The sequence below is a fragment of the Sorex fumeus genome, unplaced genomic scaffold (assembly GCF_029834395.1).
Source record: "Sorex fumeus unplaced genomic scaffold, SorFum_2.1 ptg000040l, whole genome shotgun sequence".
In the NCBI taxonomy this organism is placed as follows: Eukaryota; Metazoa; Chordata; class Mammalia; order Eulipotyphla; family Soricidae; genus Sorex; species Sorex fumeus.
Genome location: NW_026606097.1, coordinates 3,482,803 through 3,503,705, shown reverse-complemented (window position 1 = coordinate 3,503,705; position 20,903 = coordinate 3,482,803).

Sequence of the window (20,903 nt, the reverse complement as noted above, 5' to 3'; positions counted from 1 at the left end):
AGAGAGTCCGTATATGGGTAGCGAATCGGGGTCTCATTGAGGTGGGGAGGAAAGGGCAGAGTTCACCCCAATCCCATGAGGCCCCGCATGTCTTGTCACTGCAGGCCCAAACCTGTCTGTCCAATGGCCTCTGGAATATGGTGGCCACTGAGCCACCAAGTGGGATCAGGCGGAGATACACACTCTTTCCCCCTTGTGATGGTCTGTTACTGGTAGCTCATTGCGGGAACCGGGCGCATCTCTGCAAAAAGCCGCTGGGTTCTGAGATTTGTCTCTGAGTGTCTGGGATCATAGCCTTTAAGCAGTTTGATCAGGAACCAGAGAGACCTTGCCTCCAATTATATAGCTGAGCCAGAAATGGTTTGTTGGTGTGTCTTGCACATACCTAACTTTTGGCCGTTTACTTTCTTGGAAGACTTTGCCCAAAGTTTTTGTTGTCTGGCCAAAGGCACAGCATCTATTTCGGAGTATCTGGAAGTCTGATGGTTCCATCATTCTGCTGATGCACTTGCCTTACAGGCACAGATTGACCTGCTGGTGGTACCATACACCCGGGAGGTAGAAATTATAAATATGGAAAAAAAACACCAATAGTGGGGTTGGACTTACTGTAAAGTGAGTAGGATGCTTGCCGTGCTGATCCAGATCAAATCTCCCCATCCCATAGGAGCCCAGCAGCACCGGAGAATAACTTCTGAGCTGCAGAACCAGAGGTAAACCATGAGCATCAAAGAATCCCTTCCAACTCCCCTGAATAAAAAAGCTATTAAAATTAATCCAAAGTAGGGCTGAAGAGATAGCAGAGCGGGTAGGACGTTTGACTTGCACATGACAAACCCGGGTTCAAATCCCAGCAACAGTATGGTCCCCTGAGCTTTACCAGGAGTAATTCCTGAGTGCATAAGCCAGGAGAAACCCGTGTGAAACGCTGGGTGTGACCCAAAAAGCAAAAATAATTAAATAAATAATAATAACCCAAAGAGTAAATTTTCAGAGGCAAATACCTCTCACTTGTCCAAACACGGCCCAAAGTCCCAAACCCAGCACAGAAACCAATGAAAATGACTGATCGCAAAAGTGGCCCTTTCCTTTAGGGGCTGGCCGTGAACATATCTGGAGTTTCGATAAGTGTTATGTCCAGTTCAAAGGCTCCAAACATGGTCCTGCGCAGTCTCGAGTAGGGAGGAATGAGATGACCAAGACCCCCACTCTCTGTAGGATCCTCACACCAAGGCCTGAAGTCCATGTGCCCACCCTCCAGTGCCATATTGGACCTGGTTGTGATCGTGGCTGCAGGGGTCCTCAGGATAACGCACCCTCACCCATGAAACCTGATCCACAGAACAGCCCCCAATGCACCACTCAAAAGCTCCATGTCCCGGGCTGGAGAGATAGCACAGTGGGTAGGGCGTTTGCCTTGCATGCGGTCAACCCAGGTTTGATTCCCAGCATCCCATATGGTCCCCTGAGAACCACCAGGAGTAACTCCTCAGTGCAGAGCCACGAGTGACCCCTGTACATCGCCGGGTGTGACCCAAAAAAGCAAAAAAAAAAAAAAAAAGCTCCACATCCCCTAAAGCCTGGATATCCAGAAAAAGTAAAAAAAAAAAAACGCGTGAAAGCGCCCTACAAGCTGGCGTGACCTGCCGCTCAAGTTCCCAAACCGGGATTTTCAGGGTGCTCAAGCATTCGAAATCCTAACACAAGAAAGACTGAAGAATGAAGGTTTACCAGTTTTTCCATTTTCAAAGAATTTAATGCAGCATCTTGGTTGATTTCTGCCATCATTCCCACCAAACAGCCCCTCTGGGCCAAGCCAGAAACATAGAAAACAATAACAAAGTAGTGAGCCCTGACAGCTCTGAGCAGGAGGGTGTTTCTGTACCTGTTTATTCAGTCACCTTCCTTCTTATTTTCATCACTAGGACCCATTATTTACAAGTTAACACACAAGTAATTCCAAGCACTAGAATATTGGCATAGGTGCAGCCCGGGTGAAAATCAGCAGGTACATTTCAATGACATGAGAAGCCTGTCCCAAGCAGGCAGACTTACTTCCTTCTTAACTGCACTTTTTTTTAACACCCTTGACCATTGTGTCCAAAGGAAACTTGCTTGACTGACTTGTCCTGTTCTGTCCTTAGAGACTGTTATTAAGGGATTAAATCATCCAGTATGAATTTTTATGTGTTTATTATGGTGTGAGGGGTACATGAAGCCCTTCCCACGTTCCTGTCATACATGCAGTTTGTCTCCAGTTTGAATTCTCATACACAGAGTAAGAGAATAGCACCAAATGAAGGTTTCCCATAAGTCGGACACTGATAAGGTTTCCCTCCACTGTGAATTTTCCTGTGCTTAGCAAGGATTCAGAATGGCAGAAGGCCTTCCCACATTCATTGCATATATAAGGTTTTTCTCTGGCGTGAATGCTCCTTTGTACACTAAATCTGAGGCTTCTCAAAAGGCCTTTCCACAATTCTTACATGTATATGGTTTCTCTCCTGTACATATTCTCCTGTGTACATTAAGTATTGAGGACATACAGAGGTCTGCCCACATTAATTACATATAGAGTTTCTCTCCAGTTTGAATTTTTCTATGTACACTAATATTTGAGGCTGTAGCAAATGCCTTCCCACATTCCTTACATATATATGGTTTCTCTCCACTGTGAATTCTCCTATGTACAGTCAATTGTGAGGAAGAAGTAAAGGCCTTTCCACACTCCAGACATATCTAAGACTTCTCTCCAGTATGAATTCTCATGTGTAGAGTAAGGGAAGAGAACCGTGTGAATGCCTTCCCAAATATCTGACACTAAGATGAATTTTCATATGTGTAGTAATTCTTGAAGACCCATCAAAGGCCTTTCCACATTCCTTTCATATATACGGATTCTCTACAGTGTGAATTTTCCTATGGTGACGAAGTGTTGAGGCTACAGCAAAGGCCTTTCCACATTCCTTACATATATGTGGTTTCTCTCCAGTGTGAATTCTCCTATGTACACGAAGGCTTGAGGCTTCAGCAAAGGACTTCCCACATTCCTTATATATATACGGTTTCTCTCCAGTGTGAATTTTCCTAAGTTCTCTAAGTGTTGAGGCCCAAGTAAAGGTCTTTCCACATTCCTTACATATATATGTTTTTTCCCCAGTTTGAATTTTCCTATGTACACTAAGTACTGAGGCTCTAGCAAAGGCCTTTCCACATCGCTTACATATATATGGTTTCACTCCAGTGCGAATTCTCCTATGTACACTAAGTGTTGAGGATTCAGCAAAGGCCTTCCCATATTCCTTACATATATACGGTTTCTCTCCAGTGTGAATTCTCCTATGTACAATAAGTTTTGAGGCTCTAGCAAAGACCTTTCCACATTCCTTACATATATGATGTTTCTCTCCAGTGTGAATTCTCCTATGTACACTAAGACTGCAGGCTACAGCAAAGGTTTTCCGACATTCCTTACATATATACGGTTTCTCTCCAGTGTGAATTCTCCTATGTACAATAAGTTTTGAGGCTCTAGCAAAGACCTTTCCACATTCCTTACATATATGATGTTTCTCTCCAGTGTGAATTCTCCTATGTACACTAAGACTGCAGGCTACAGCAAAGGTCTTCCGACATTCCTTACATATATACGGTTTCTCTCCAGTGTGAATTTTCCTATGTACACTAAGTACTGAGGCTCTAGCAAAGGCCTTTCCACATTCCTTACATATATACGGTTTCTCTCCAGTGTGACTTCTCCTATGTAAACTTAGTGTTGCAGCTCAAACAAAGGCCTTTCCACATTCTTTACATCTATACAGTTTCTCTCCAGTGTGAAAAATTGCATGTCTCCTGAGGCTTGACGACTGAGTAAAGACCTTGCCACACTCCTGACATATATAAGGCTTCTCTCCACTATGAGTTTTCATGTGTCTATTAAGATGTGAGGTCTGACATCGATTTCAGAGTGAGGAAGGTCATAAGAGACAGTGAAGGCCATTTCTTATTGATCAAAGGATCTGTACAACAGGAAGAACTTACAATAATAAATGTATATGCACCTAATGAGAGACCAGCAAAGTACTTAAAACAACTACTCATAGATTTGGAAAAAGACATCAATAGCAACACAATACTAGTGGGAGACTTCAACACTGCTTTGTCACCTCTTGATAGATCAACCAGACTCAAGATTAGCAAGGACATACTTCATTTGAGGGAAACAATGGAAGAAAGGGACTTAGTAGATATATACAGGACACTTCATCCACAAAAAGCTGAATACACATTCTTCTCAAGTGTACATGGAACATTCTCCAAGATAGACCACATGCTGAGCCACAAAACATGCCTCCATAAAATTAAGAAGGTAGAGATTGTATCAACAATCTTCTCAGACCATAATGCGCTGAAATTAGAAGTAAATCACACACAAAAACAGAAAACTAAATCAAACACCTGGAAATTAAACAGTGCACTATTGAACAACGAGTGGATTAGACAGGAAATCAAAGAGGAAATCAAAAGATTCCTAGAAACGAATGAAAATGAGAACACGAGTTACCAAAACTTATGGGACACAGCAAAGGCTGTGTTAAGAGGAAAGTTTATAGCTCTACAAGCATTCCTCAGGAAGGAGGAGCGAGCACACATAAGTAACCTAACCTCACAGCTTAAGAGCTTGGAGAAGGACCAAAAAAAGGATCACAACCCGAACAGGAGAAAGGAAATAATAAAACTCAGAGCAGAGATTAATGAGATGGAAACCCAAAAAACAATCCGAAAGATCAATGAAACCAAAAGCTGGTTCTTCGAGAAAATTAACAAGATCGATAAGCCTCTAGCAAAACTCACAAAGAAAGGGAGAGAGAAAACCCTAATAAACCGAATCAGAAATGAAAAGGGGGTCATTACAACAGTAACCACAGAAATTCAGAGGATCCTCAGGGAGTACTTTGAGAAGCTTTATGCCACAGAACATCAAAACCTCGAGGAAATGGATAAATTCCTAGACTCCTACAGACTCCCAAGGCTGAACCAAGAAGACCTGGAATACCTGAACATCACCTGAAATACCTGAATATCACCATCAAGGAAATTGAAATGGTAATAAAAAGTCTCCCCAAGCACAAAAGTCCTGGCCCGGATGGATTCTACGAAGCAAATATCACACTGATACCAAAAGCAGACAGAGATACCACAAAGAAAGAGAATTACAGGCCGATATCCCTGATGAGCACAGATGCAAAGATCCTCAACAAACTACTAGCAAATAGAATCCAACTACTCATCAAAAAGATCATACACCATGACCAAGTAGGATTCATCTCAGGGATGCAAGGATGGTTTAACATTCGGAAATCAATCAACATAATCCACCATATCAACAAAAGAAAAGATAAAAAGCATATGATCGTATCAATAGATGCAGAGAGAGCATTTGATAAGATCCAGCACCCCTTTATGATGAAAACCCTAGCCAAAATGGGTATAGAGGGGACCTTCCTCAACATAATTAAAGCCATCTACCACAAGCCTACAGCAAGCATCATCATCAATGGGGAAAAACAGAGAGCCTTCCCTCTAAGATCAGGGACGAGACAGGGATGCCCACTCTCTCCACTGGTGTTCAATATAGTACTGGAAGTACTTGCAATAGCGATTAGGCAGGAAAAAGATATTAAGGGCATTCAGGTAGGAAAGGAAGAAATCAAGCTCTCACTATTCGCAGATGATATGATACTCTACTTAGAGAACCCAATAACCTCCACCAAAAAACTCCTAGAAACAATAGACTCGTATAGTAAAGTTGCAGGTTATAAAATCAATACCCAAAAGTCCATGGCTTTCCTATATGCAAACAGTGAGAGAGAAGAAAGCAACATGAAAAAAACAATCCCCTTCACAATTGTGCTCCAGAAAATCAAGTACCTAGGAATCAGCTTAACTAAGGAAGTAAAGGACCTGTACAAAGAAAACTACAAAAAGCTACTTCAGGAAATAAAAGAGGACATGAGGAAATGGAAAGATATCCCCTGCTCATGGGGCGGGAGACTTAACATTGTCAAAATGGCAATACTACCGAAAGCATTGTATAAATTCAATGCAATCCCTATAAGGATACCCATGATTTTCTTCAAAGAAATGGAGCAAACACTCCTGAAATTAATATGGAACAATAAGCCCCCACGAATAGCTAAAGCAATTCTTGGGAAAAAGAAAATGGGAGGAATCAACCTCCCGAACTTCAAACTGTACTACAAAGCAGTACTAATTAAAACAGCATGATACTGGAAAAAAGGCAGAACTGCAGACCAATGGAACAGGGTTGAATACAGTGACATCTCCCCTCAATCATATGCTCATCTAATCTTTGATAAAGGTGCAAGTAATGTGAAGTGGTGTAAGGAAAGCCTCTTTAATAAATTGTGTTGGCATCACTGGACGGCTACATGCAAAAAATAGGCTCAGAACTCTGCCTAACACCATGTACAAAAGTAAGATCAAAATGGATTAAAGACCTCAACATCAGACCAGAAACAATAAGGTACATTGAAGATAAAGTTGGCAAAACCCTCCATGACATTGAAGTTAATGGTATCTTCAAAGATGCCACGCCACTGGCCGAGGAAGTGAAAACAGAGATAGATAAATGGGACTATCTTAAACTAAGAAGCTTCTGCACCTCCAAAGAAATAGTGACCAAAATACAAAGACAGTCTACAGAATGGGAAAGGATATTCGCCGAATACACATCTGACAAGGGGTTGATATCCAGGATATACAAAATACTGGTTAAACTCCACAAGAAGAAAACATCCAACCCCATCCAAAAATGGGGCAATGAAATGAACAGAAATTTTCTCAAAGAAGAAATCCGAATGGCAAAAAAGCACATGAGAAAATGCTCTACATCATTAATCATCAGGGAGATGCAGATCAAAACCACAATGAGATACCATCTCACACCTCAGAGACTGGCCCACATTCAAAAGAACAAAAGCAACCGATGCTGGCGTGGATGTGGCGAGAAAGGGACACTCCTTCACTGTTGGTGGAAATGTCCACTGGTTCAGCCCTTCTGGAAAACAGTATGGACGATTCTCAAAAAATTAGAAATTGATCTCCCATTTGACCCAGCTATATCACTCCTGGGAATATATCCCAGAGAGGCAAAAATGTATAGTCGAAGTGACATCTGCACTTGTTTGTTCATTGCAGCACTCTTTACAATAGCCAGAAACTGGAAGAAACCTGAATGCCCAAGAACAGATGACTGGTTAAAGAAACTTTGGTACATCTACACAATGGAGTACTATGTAGCTCTTAGAAAAGATGAAGTCATGAAATTTACATACAAGTGGTACAATATGGAAAGTATCATGCTAAGCGAAATGAGTCAGAAAGAGAGGGATAGACATAGAAATATTGCATTCATCTGGGGGATATAAAGTAACAAAGTATGAGATTAATACCCAAGAATAGCTGAGATCAGCACCAGGAGGATTACTCCATAACTTAGAGGCCCGCCGGGTATCCTAGAGGAAAAGGCAGTTCAGATAGAGAAGGGAGCACCAAATAAAGGATGTTTGGAGGATCCTCCCAGGAGGGGAGATGCATGTCGAAAGTAGACTATGGACTGAACATGTTTGCCACTCAATGCCTCTTTTGCAGACCACAACACCCAAAAGGAGAGAGAGAACACAGGGGATTGCCCTGCCACAGAGACAGGGGGGATGGTGGGATGGGGGTGGGAGGGATATTATCCATGGTGGTGGAAAATGGGCACTGGTGGAGGGATGGGTATCTGATCATTGTATAATTGAATGCAAAGCACAAAAAATTGTAAATCTACAACTGTAAAAAAAATAAAATAAAATAAAATAAAGTGAAACAAATTTATAACAAAAAAAAAGATGTGAGGTCTGAATAAAGGCCTTCCCACAAGTCTGACATTTATATGGTTTCTCTCTTGTATGAATTCTCCTATGCAAAATAAGATGTGCTGATCTATTGAAAGTCTTCCCACATTATTCACATGTATAAGTTTTCACTCTTGCATTTCTATTCATATGGACATGATGGGGTAACCCTTGACTCACACATTTTTCTCGGGACTGACTTTTCTGGGGATTCTGTCCACTGTGGTTTTCTAAGGGAACACCACAGTGCTGAGAACATGGGGAGGCTCCCCCGCATTCCTTACCTGTAGATGGTTTCCGATCACGGTGACTTTGGTTGAGGGTATGTTGCTCTGAAGGACTCACTATAAACAGTGCTCCTCTCCCTAGCAGGTGCCCCATTGGGGAATTTTTTGCCTGTGAACTGAGAATAACGCACTCCAAGGAACTTTTTCCAGGAGAGGGCTTCTGCAGAGTGAGGTAGCTCTCGCCACTCTGATCACCCTCAGAAGACATCCCGCCTGTCTCGGCATCCTCATGGGGCTGAGAGTAGGATTGCTCAGTAGAGACATTGTCACACAGTGTAGGATCAGAGACATTCCACTCGGGGTGGCAGCTTTCCTGTAGAACAAAGAGGATTCTAATTATTGACTTATTCACTGAGTCTTCCTGACAAAAAACTGAGCCCTTCAGCTGTGGTTTCACACATATGCACCACACAAATGCAGTTACCAACACATGAATTGTCTTATGATAGAATAATTTCATGTTACTGTAAGTTGGACACACAAAATTGATGGATGCAGAGTCAGTAAATTCTGTGACTTTCTCCCCTTTAAATTAATGAAGGAATATAATTGGAAATAATCCCTTCTATAGAAAACGGAACCATCTATTTCAAGAGAAAATGAAATAGATCCACATGTGGGTTTGGTTAAAGTTCCGTGTGGAACCTGAGATGCGGGGGTGAAGACAACGCTGCATCGTCACGCAGCTGAGACAGACCACGTGGCCATTGCAAAGCTCTCACCACAAGTGATGGCTTTCAGGATCAATGAAGTTTTTTGTTCTTTCTGTTTTGTAGTTTCTATTTATTAGGGGTTGGGTGGGTGGAGGGGCACACCATGCAGTGTCAAGGATCATTTCTGTGGGTCTATGCTGTCTATAAGGTGTGCTGGGTAAGGCGCATCCATTCCTGTTCAAAGAAAGTATATTTCTAACTGCACCCTCTCTAGGGCGCACCAATTAGCTTTCAAAACGACTGGCACTGTCAAGCGAATCAAAACTCAGTATTTTTATACATGGTTGATTTCAGCACCTAGTGAAGTTAAGGGTCCTATACTCTAAGCATCAGGCTTTGGAATTCCTCCCTGCCATTCCCAGTCTTCCACCTTAACAATCACATACTTGGTCCACTCCTGCTGGCATAATAATATTTATTCTGAATTAGCGAATCTTACCAACTCACTTGTACTTGCGGACCCCATTCCCAAATCAAAATGCTGTAATGCCAAATCCTGAAGTCGCGGTTTCAGTTCTGAAACTGAACAAAACATGCAATTCAAGCACTTGTCCAAAAATGTAGCATAATGATGCCATGTAGTTAAGAGCACATCTCTGTGGTTCTCAAATTCCAAAGAGCCGCACACTAAAGAAAAGATTCGTATAGTGGAAAACAGTGAGGATCTTGGCAATTCTACACTAGGTTTCGTTTTTGTTTTTGAGTAGACCTGGTAATGTTCGGGGAACCAGGTTATTGAACAAATTATTGAACAGGTCACCTTCAGGCACTGCAAAGCACTTCCTGCTGAACTATCGTACAGATCCAAACTAGATCTGTTATGGTCTTACTTATTCGAAAGCCATGGAAGCAAATTACAGGATCATTCTGTGACTGACAGTCCAGGGAAATGAAGAGCAGCGTGAGTGCGGCACAGACCCAAGGATCGAGGAGACCAAGGCCCCGGTCTCAGCAGCGTGTTTCCTACATGCTCAGGGCACCCATACACTACACAGGGCCTGAGCCAGGGTCCTCAGACACCCGCACTCACGCCTCTCCTACCCTACCTCAGAGCTCCTCCTTCCAGCCAGGAGATCACCGCAGGCTTCATCCCAGAGTGCCCTGCCCCAACAGAGACAGAGGCATGGATAAGTGACATCCCCATGTTCTTCTGATATAAGTGGGCATATATATGAAAAGCATGAACAGAATGTCCATTTCCAAATGCCACATATTTTTAGTTATTTGAGAGGAAAGACCTAAGAAAATACCACAAATACTCTAGACCTGGCCTTGTGTATGGCCGACAGGGGGTTGATCAGCATAGTATGTTGTTGGTTTTTGTCTTGCTTGGGGTCTCACCTGGCAATGATCAGGGGTGACTCCGGACTCTGTATTCAGAAATCACTGCTGCTGGTGCCCGGGCATAACATGGGATGCCGGGGATTTAACCCACGTGCGCTGCTTGCAAGAAAATCTCTTTCCTCCCTGTACTGTCTCTCTAGGCCCAGCAGCACATGGAGTTTCCTGAGTCCCTCATGTACTCGTCACGGATTTCAGTAAAACTAAGTGCATAATAAATCTGGAAATGGCCAAGGGTGGCAAGAGACCCTTATTTTTTTAGGCTAAAAATGTATCCAGAAAGAGAGCACAGCACAAGTTTCTCATGGACAATCCAGCTGCGAAACCCGATATCACCTAGGGTCTGTCATGCCAGCCAGGAGTGATCCCTGAGTGCAGAGTCCAGGAGCAAACGCTGAGTCCTACTGAAGTCTCACAAGAACCATTAGAAGTAAATCCAAGCACTAAAATAGGGCAGCATCTTATGAGTTGAGAGACGAGATATCAAAGCTCGGTAGTGGGAGAGATATTACAGCACATAGGACACAAGCGCTACACAAACATGTGGGTTTGATCCCAGGCAGCCCATATGGTCTTGGAGCAAGGCCAGGTGTTGATCCTGAATGCAAAGGCAGCAATAATACCTAATCCCTAAGGAAAAAAGAAAAAGCAAAAACATTCTCACTTGAGTGACTGGTGCAAAAGTACTGGGGGTGAGTCACCAACATTTTAAGTTGCCAAGAGGTTTCAGTCCACGGTACCCCATCCCTGAGCACTCTTAGGAGTCATTCTTTAGCACAGAGCCAGGAGAACTGTGGACTGTGCCCCCAAACAAAGGCAACAAACAAAAACCAATTAAACACACAAAAGTTCGTGTAGTACACAAAGTAAATTGATGCACCAATGGATAGAACTATTTAAAGGGACCTGGGTGATAACTGGGCAGAGAGGGATCTTCCCATGGACACAGTTGAAACGCGTTGATCTGAATCACCCCATAGAGTACTGCTACCCCACAAGAGTGATTCCTGAGGACAAAGCTGAGAGTAAGCCCTGAGTATCCACAGGTGAACCCTAAAGAAAAACCGTGGAGGGAACAGCTACTGCATGGCTATCCAACATCCCAGCCCATCACAGAGCTTCTGTTGGACACATAGCTGCCGCCCAACCCCAGGGAACCCATGCGGGTCTGTTCAGACACGGTTGGCTCCACACTGCTCTCAACGACAGCCTGCAGATTCTGGTAGGTCTCCAGCATCACGTCCCTGGAGAGCATCCGCTGAGAGGCCTCCAGGCATGACCATTGCTCCGGGGTGAAGTTCACAGCCACGTCATGGAAGGTCACTGCGTCCTGAGTCAGCACACGAAGAGGGTGGGAGTCTGAGTCTATCTTAGCCTCATTCCCACTACTCTGAGGCCAGGTCCCACGGTCCTATATTGTAGCTGGGCCTCTCCGCTCCGAATGAACTAGCCTCCATGCACACACATGACTGACGGGCCTCAAAAATCACATAAGGCAACTGGATCTGCTAAAGTGGGAGGACGTTATACAGAAGGTTCTTGGATGTATCTGCCTTACCTGGTAACCCACGGCCAATTTGAGCACCACTGTTACAGTGAGCACTGTAGAGAGGATCACCTGAACACAGACTTGTACGATCCAAAAGACTATCCCTGGGAGTAGCAAAACCCACTGCACGCCCACTGCTGCACCCCCACAGCTCATGACCACTAGGATTGAGAACTGGATAGTCCATATAGACAACTACTCAGAGCAGTGAATGGCATGTGTGCCAGTAGGAACTCACTGCTCAGGACCGCCCCAAATCCCGCTCAAAGAAGGTAGAAGTTTCTTGACCCCAACATCTCTACTGGCCTCAGAGATCCTTGGCTCTTTCTCCTTGGGATCGGCGCATGCCCAGAAATCCACACACAAGATTATGTGAACGTAAGACTATATGACCGAGTAGGTAGTCTCTCCAAATTAGGAAGGACAAAACAGGAGAAAAGCAAGTCTGGGGGCCCAAGTCACTGTAGTTGCCAGGGCGCAAACAGGGCCATCACATCCCAGGGTACTCTGAGGCCAGTCAGTTGTGAATCCAGAGCACAGAGTCAAGAGGACAGCTGATGACAAAAACAATGCAAAAGAAACTGAAGCAGCGGGTTGGCGTAACAGGACAGCTGTTCCGGGGACAGCATGTGGGACTGGTAATCCCCAACATCCCATATGGTCCCACAAGTTCTGCCAGGGGCAATGCCAGAGTGCAGCACAAGGAATGATTGCGAGAATCCTTGCTCTGCCACCCCTAATAAAACAGAAGACCCAAGATGAAACCTTTGGACCTCCAGCATCCCATTGGTCAACTAGACCTGTCAGGAATGAGCATTGAGCACTGAGCTTTGAGTACTCCTCATGCACCACTGAGTCGGCCCCAAAGCCAAATAAAACAAAACAAACATACACAAAAGCAGCATCAAACAGCAGAATTGGACGGTCCGATTGGAATTCTCATCTTGGAATTCGTCCAAAAGAAACTCAAAACTGAAGGGCCAGGAAGCCTGGGCACTCCTGGTACTACCTCATGTCATTCTATCTCTCTACTCCTACCTGCGGACGGTTTATCAGAAGCCGTGTAACCATCTTCTCCTGTCACTGTTGTTCTGAGGATCAGCAGGAAGCTCCAGGTGTTGTCTGCTCAGGGACAGATGAAGAGTCACAGGTGCTTTGCAGCTTGATGTGAGGGAGCTGAAATTTATGATCCGGAGAAAGAACACCAGTATTGTCGTTAGAAGGCAATAATGTGAATTGGGTGCTTGACTAGATGAAGCAATCAATCGTCTGCATCCCATATGGCCCCCAGCAGCGCCAGGGACAATACCTGAGCTTAGAGACTCGATTAAATCATGAGCATCTCCGGGTATGTGCCCTCTCTCCCCCCAAAAATCTAAAGAACCAAAAATAGCTCCCCAAATACAGTTTCATTGGGAAACCTCAGCCACCTGCAAGTCTCCTTCCCCCCATCCCCCGCATGAAAGGGGCTCTCACGGCAGACAATGAAGATGACCAGCAACAGGTCTCCTTTCATTAGGTGGAGGGGCTGAAGCTCTGCCTCTCAAATCTGGAGATTCTACAGAAGCGAGCTTATGGCCAATGGTTCAAACATGACACTGCTGGGAGGGTTGGGATGGCCAAGCCCTCGGATGATTCCCGCATTCAGCCACTGTTGCCCCATCCCGGAGCTGGAGACGATTGTGGCCAAAGAGGCACCCTAGAATCACGAACTCAAAACTGTCACTCCTGAACCCTGAGACAGCCCCCCCGCACCCCCAAAGCTCTGTGTCCCCCTAAAACCTCCACCACACCTCACGATCCACCTGGATGTTGGTGAACAAGTGAAAACCAGTGCAAAAGTATCCCCCAAGTTGGCTCGGCCCCTCGGCTCAGAGTATGGAAACGGGAAGGCGCGGGGTGCTCACAGGAGGTTGCTTGAGTCCTGCAACTAAATTCTTCTTCAGAGACCCCCTTCCAGGATGGGGCGCAAATTTACTTGTCCCTTGCTAAGTGAGCAACAGTCCCAGTGTCTGATACAGGGATGGAAAATGAACCATGACATTTATGACATCACTTATGACATCACTTCTGTTTCCATTAGGTACCTTAAAGAGCAAGAGTCTAAGCACTGAGAACCTTTTTGCCACCCAGGTGAATCTGTGCTGCAAGGGGGATGGACTCGAATAAAGGAGTGGAGATGCAAATGCTAGAGTGGTCGGCCACACATTAAGGGGCCTGGGGGTACGGAGAAGTCCCCTGATCCTGCAATTGTCAACTAACATCGAATCAATGTTATCTAAACACAGAATGTTACCCTGACTCTTGTCAAATGATCCCTGAGCTCAGAGACTAGAGTAAACACTGAGCACTGTAGGCTGTGGTGAAAAATATAACAATAAAAAAGGCAAATTCTACTGAAGGGGGAAAAATGATGTACAAAGATAAATTTGATAGTGAAATATTAAAAGAGTCAAATTTCTGATCCTTAAAAATCCCCTATTCTTACAGCTGGAGAGATAGTACAGTGGGTAGGGCGTTTGCCTTGCACGCAGCCAATCCAGGTTCGATTCCCAGCATCCCATATGGTCCCCTGAGCATTGCCAGGAATAACTCCTGAGTGCAAAGCCAGGAGTAATCCCTGTGCATCGCCAGGTGTGACCCAAAAAAGAAAAAAATCCTCTATTTTTGATCTATCTCTGCTACAGAAACTCACAGTTTCTCCTGAATCCCTATTGTTCTTTCACCATTGTTTGTGCATACATATGTGTATATATAACTGTGACTTTGTGTGATTTTTTTTTCGGGGCCACAACCGGCAGATTCAGGGCTTACTCCTTGCTCTACACACAGGAATCACTGTGGTACAGACCATATGGGATGTAGGGGATAGAACCTGGGTCAACTGCTTGGATGGTTAAGTCCTTACTCACTGTACTATGGCTCCGACCCTAAGTAAATGTGCTCCTAGCACACCCAGTGGGATTCCTGAGCAAATGGCCTTACTCCTGGAAAAACAAAACTTTCTTGCTTAAAAAAACAAAACCCTCTACCCTGGTTGGATTCTAATTCTAAACAATTTAGGTTTAACATTAGTTCATCATTTCTCCTCTGCTACAAGGAGCTGAGGCTTACTGAGTAACACCCATCCCAATCACTCCCATTTCCTTAGTATTCATCTTTAACTTCCCCGTGCTCTGCTTCCCCTATATGTTAATCACCCATTTCCCATAACCACAACCTGTTAATTGTAAAGTCAGATTCTTCAGAGATCTCTGGATTTTGTATTTGGAAGTGAAATGTTGACTCTCTCTTTCCTTTATATCCTCTGCAGTTTACTTTAGACAAATATCCTTTTTTGATCCTCGACAAGGACCAGTGCAGTCCCAGGTTGGGAAGATTGTGCTGGGAGCATTGGGATGGCCATGCCCCCAGCCCTCGTCTTTGTATAGACCAACGAAGGCAATATTATGCTTTTTTAACTTCAGAGTTAATTGACTACAGATACTATATACTCCTGGGCATTGTCATGTTTATAAGACTTCAGCCTCAGCTGCCCTTTGTTCTTAGCACCCCAAAAGCAAGAGACTGGATGGACCCAGGATAGCTGTGAGCTACCCTGGCATTGAAAAGGGACAGGTAAGCACCATAACAAATTCCATTATGACCCAAACATAAGCAACTGGATAAGGATCCTGCTGTGGTTAGGAAGGACTATCCTGTCCTGGGGAGTGTAATCTGGGAGCTGTAGGAAATATCCCCAAGAGAGACACCCTATAAACTCAATAGATCTCTTACCATGTCCATTCAAATTGAACAGAAAGAGTAACTGTAAATTTAAGATGACTGTTTCAATGAATATTAACTAAGCAAAGAAAAAATATGTCCTTAGAGAAAATCCTGCCCTCGAGCTCATCTCTCCTTCGAGTTAGATTTTTGGCCTAGAAGTTTCCCCTGAGGGAGGGCTATACATCCTACAATTTTACAGCCACATCTCTGCGTATTTGCTGCCCCTACCTCTGTGGGATGGGCTGGAGAATAAAGGCTGTGGAAGACAGGTGAGGAGAGGGAATGAGGAGCAGTGGGAGACTGGTATAGGTACGCAGGAGAACGGAATAAAGAGCAACTCATCACTGTGAGTCCACAACGTAAAATGTGCGAGTGCAGTGAGTCCAGAAAGTAAAATGGGGGTCCCTTCCCAACAGAGACAGTGAGACAGGGAGACAGAAAACCACACCCTGATGGTGAAAACGGCCCGTTTAATGCAGAACAGCTACCATACTTATAGAACGTCTGAGGAGGCATGAGCTAAGGACATAGGAGTGACTGTTCATTTATGCAGATAAACATTTGGCAGAGGAAATTCTCAGGGAGAGATTCACTCAAAGAGACAATCTGTCTCCCAGGGACATCTACATTGCTTTTATCTTTTCATCTAGTCGTATAACTTATCAATACTTGCAGTTGTTTGGATAAACACAGTAAGAGACAAAGATCCCAACACTTAGTTCTCTGGGCTTTGAGAGCAAATAAGGATTTTAACACTTAATTCTCTGGGCTCTGAGAGCAAGCAAGGTTTTACTGTAAATCCCAGACTAAGTCCTCAGGCCAGTTCAGCTTGTCCTTCCCCATGAGACTCCTATATCTAATGTTGTAACACTTTGCATCAAGACGATGCATATCTGCTTTCTATAATGTTCCATTTCGAAACCCAGGTAGTTTTGCCACTTGCCCCGGGCCCATCCAAGTCCCACGGCAGAACCTCCCTTTTGGGGTGTTAGGAACTACAGTAACTGAAGCCTGAGTCAAGTAATGATGACCAAGAAATTATGCCCTGAAGTAGATAACTTAAGAGTCAATCAACTCCCATATCTTAGGAGTATAGCATTGATGGTCTTTCTGTGTTTAACCAAACACATTGTTGTATAGTAAAAACATAAAAAATCTAAAGGAGAAATAGAAAAGCAGGTACAAATACACAGCACTTCAACTACAAAGCAGTACAAATACGAAGTTGAGAATTACCAGAAAGTTATGGCTTATAAGTAATCAAGACTGACTTGGGGAACTGAGACAATGAGAGATAAAATACAAAGAAAAGGTTAAAGATAAACTTGAACTAAATTAGGGATGCTAGCAAGGGCATGATAATCTTCTCTGGGAGGAGCAAAAGGGGCAATTCACAGATGAAGCCTAAAACACTGTTAAGTTAATATCCAGCAGATCACCCAGAGCCTTGCCCCTGTTTCCTTCTTCGATCCTCTGTCCCCCTTTACCGGCCAGGGTGGGGAGACCAATCATGGCCACCAAATGCACACAGTACATGCCCAGACTTTATTTGAACACAACTCTCAGTACTCAGTGTAATAGCCGAGTTTTGCCTGATCAGGGAGAGAGGAAGAATCAGGGTGCTATTTTCAAGTTGATTTTAGGATACAGAAATTCTCCCTTAGAAAAAAAACAACAATGTGGAGTCAGAAACAGTAAGCTGGGAGGGGCGCTTCCCATGCTGACCCAGATTGATATTCAGCATCTCACATGACCCCTAAAGAACTTTAAAAAAAAAAAAAAGAATTGCAGAGTGCTGCTCCTGAAATCCCGAGCTTCCACAGAAGCACCCACAATACAACCAAAATAATCCCAAAGTAAATTTTCATTTGCAAACCGCAACCACCCCTAGAACCACACCCACCGAATGGTCTGGAAATCAAGGCTACTAATGAATAGTTACCGAGGGCTACAGTGTCATTAGCCATTGGGGAGCTGCCCCCTGCCCATGTAAAATGAACATTCCTTTTATAGTTTTGGAGGCACCACCGGCGATATGGACAAGAAACTTCTGACTCTGTGCTCAGGTACCCGTCCTCGTGGAGCTCGGAGATCGAACTTGGTAGGTCAGATGCAAAGCAAACGCCCTAACCGCTGTGCTATCTCTCCCGTCCTCTAAGAGAATCTGAAGGTTCTACAGCAGTGAGGTCAGGGCCAAAGCGTCCAGGACAAGGCGCAGCACAGTCCCATGCTGGGAGGGTCAGGCCAGCCCAGCCCCTATGCTCTGCAGCCCTGGGGCTCACACTGCCCCACGGTGGAGCTGAAGGGGACTGTAGCTGCAGGGGATCCCCAGAACCAAAGCTCCGCGTCCCCCACAAAACCCTGGTGCACCTCAGGAACCACCTGGATATCGGTTGAAAAAGGAGCTTAAAATTGTCCCTTGAGCTGGGTTGGCCCCACCGCTCACAGTGCGGAGACTGGAGGCATGGGGTGGGGCTCTCACGGGAGGCCGATAGTGTCCTGCCATGAAAACGGCCTTCACAGACCCCTTTCACCCGGGACAGCCTCTTCCTCCTTCACCTGCGTAACAAATGGAGGACTGATCCAGCTTCTTGTACGCAAACACCTAAATGCCCTGCTGTGACTTCACTTCCACTTCTGCAAGCAGCCTTAAAGGGCCAGACACCAGCTGTGTAGAGAACAACTAGGAAAATGCAGGTAAATGTGTAAGGCTGGTTGGCTGGAGCGAAAGCACAGTGGATAGGGCATTTGCCTTCTACGCAGCTTACCCAGGTTTAATCATCTGGAATCTATATGGTCCTCCAAGCAGGGCCAGGAGTGCAGAAGAGCCAGGAGAAACCCCTGAGCACTGCTGGGTATGACCCAAAAATAAAAAAGAAAAAAAAGTGTACTGCAAGTGGAATGGGCTCACAAAAAGGAGAAGTGGTGGCTAGTGTGTTCAGTCACAATGTGAGGATCTAGAGAAAGAAGTCCCCTGATCCTGTATTGCACAGTGACTCTGAAGCCAGCCCTGGAGATGCAGAGAGGAACTGATCTAGTAACACTCAGAGAACCTGAGAGACACTGGAACTGGAGGAAAGGCTTCTACCCCTTAACAACATGAGAGAAGTGGACTCATGCCAACAAGAAAAAACCCAGGAGGCAGTTTCAGAAACATTTCAAACAAACAGTGGTCTGAAGGGTAGTATAGTGGGTTGGGCACTTGCCTTGAACTCAGTCAGTTCAGTCCCTGACATCCCCAACAGTGGCCTAGGAACCACCAGGAGTAACCCTTAAGAACTGTCAGGTTTCCCCCAACACACATGCTAGGGGAATAGGGAGTGAAGTAGTGAAGGGAGCACCAAAAAAAGGGAGTTGGGAGGATCCTCCCAGGATGGGAGAAGCATGCTGAAAGTAGACTATAGACCAAACATGATTGCCACTCAATGTCTCTTTTGTAGACCACAACACCCAAAAGGAGAGAGAGTACAAAAGGGAATGCCATGCCACAGAGGGTGGGATGGGGGCAATGGGGGTGGGAGGGATACTGGGACCCATGGTGGTGGAAAATGGGCAATTGTGGAGAGATGGGTATTTGATCATTATATAATTGAAATCCAAGCACAAAAATTTATAAGTCTACAAATGTACCTCATGGTGTTTCACTAATAGAACTTTTTAAAAAAAGAAAATACATAATTAAGTACATCAAACACTGCGTACAGACCAACCCCCAGCATGGAGGCATGCCTGGGGCTAACAGGCTGCAAAGCACATTGGTCACTTTGCATCCTGGCTTGGGGAGACCAATCATAGTCACCAATTTTTTAAAAAAGAAAATACATAATTAAGTACATAAAGCACCATGTACAGACCAACCCCTAGCATGGAGACATGAATGGCGCTATCAGGCATATTGGTCACTTTGCATCCTGGCTTGGCCTTTTGCACAGATCTAAATGGTGTTTACCATTTGGGTGAATAGTAGACTGTTAGGATTTTACTGCTTCTAAAGTGTAAGTCTCAAAACATTTACCCTCAGTGTTTGTGTAAATCAAATGGAAAGCTGAATACAATGAGCGCATATATGCCACAGCGAGTGAAGTGCTTCCTTGCATGTGGCTGACCTGGACACAAATTATGGACAACACAGCGGGATGTGGCTCCCAGAACATAACACAGAAGGGCCTGAAGAATGGAGGATTGGCTGTCTATCCAACGTCAAAAGGGCTCACCGCAGCATCCTGGTTGATCTCTGCCATGATCCTCTGCAAACCAGGGCCTCTGAGCCAAGTCAGAGGCACAGCAAAGAATGAAACCATGGTGAGTCTTGACAGTACCCAGCAAAATGCAATCTTTGTACCTATTTACTTCTTATTTAATTACTTCCACCTTGCTTTATCACTAAGAACCATTATTTACCAGTTAACATACTGGGAAGTCCACATACCAGGACATTGTCATAACCATGGTACAGGGGATAATCAGCAAGTACCTTTCACTTACGGTACTAGTATCACAGGAAGCTTTCACACAAAACAGGATTATTTCCTTCCTTACTGTCCTTTTGAATCAATCCCCCACCCACTTGTTGAAACTAAAATTGTTTTACCTCAGAGCCCTGTTCTGATGCCGGCCATTGTTATTATGGAAGTGATTGATCCAGCATAACTTTTGTATTTACTAAAGTCTGAGGGAACATGAAGGCCTTCCTATATTCCTTACCTACAGGATTTTCTCCAGGATTCTCTTTAAAGTCGCAGGTGCGAATAATGCACTTTCCACGTTCTTACATAAATATATATATTCTTACATATATATATGTATATTTATATATAGCTTCTCTCCATTGTGAATTCTCCTATGTAGAAGGCCCGAGGATCCAGGAAAGTCCTTCCCACACTCCTGACAGATATAAAGTTTCACTGCAAAATGACTTTTCACATGTGCAGTAAGGGCTGAAGACAAACTGAAGACCTTTCCACATTCCTTACACTTATGAGGTTTCTCTCCACTGTGAATTTTCCTGTTCAGAAAGCTATGCCAATTGCATCAAAATCTTCTTGCAGTCCTTTCATATATAAGGCCTCAATCCAAGATAAATTTTTCTCAAACAGCAAAGCTTGAGGATTGAGTAAAAATCTTCCCACACCCCTACATATGTTTTCTTCGAGTATGAATCTTCCTATGTTTAATAAGGAGTTAGGGGGAAGTGAAGGCTTTGCAAAAGTCTTTACAAACATAAGGTTTGTCTCCAGTATGAAAATTTCAGTGCCTCAAAAGGATTGTGAAATACACAAAGGCCTTGCCACACTCCTTACATATATATATATATATATATATA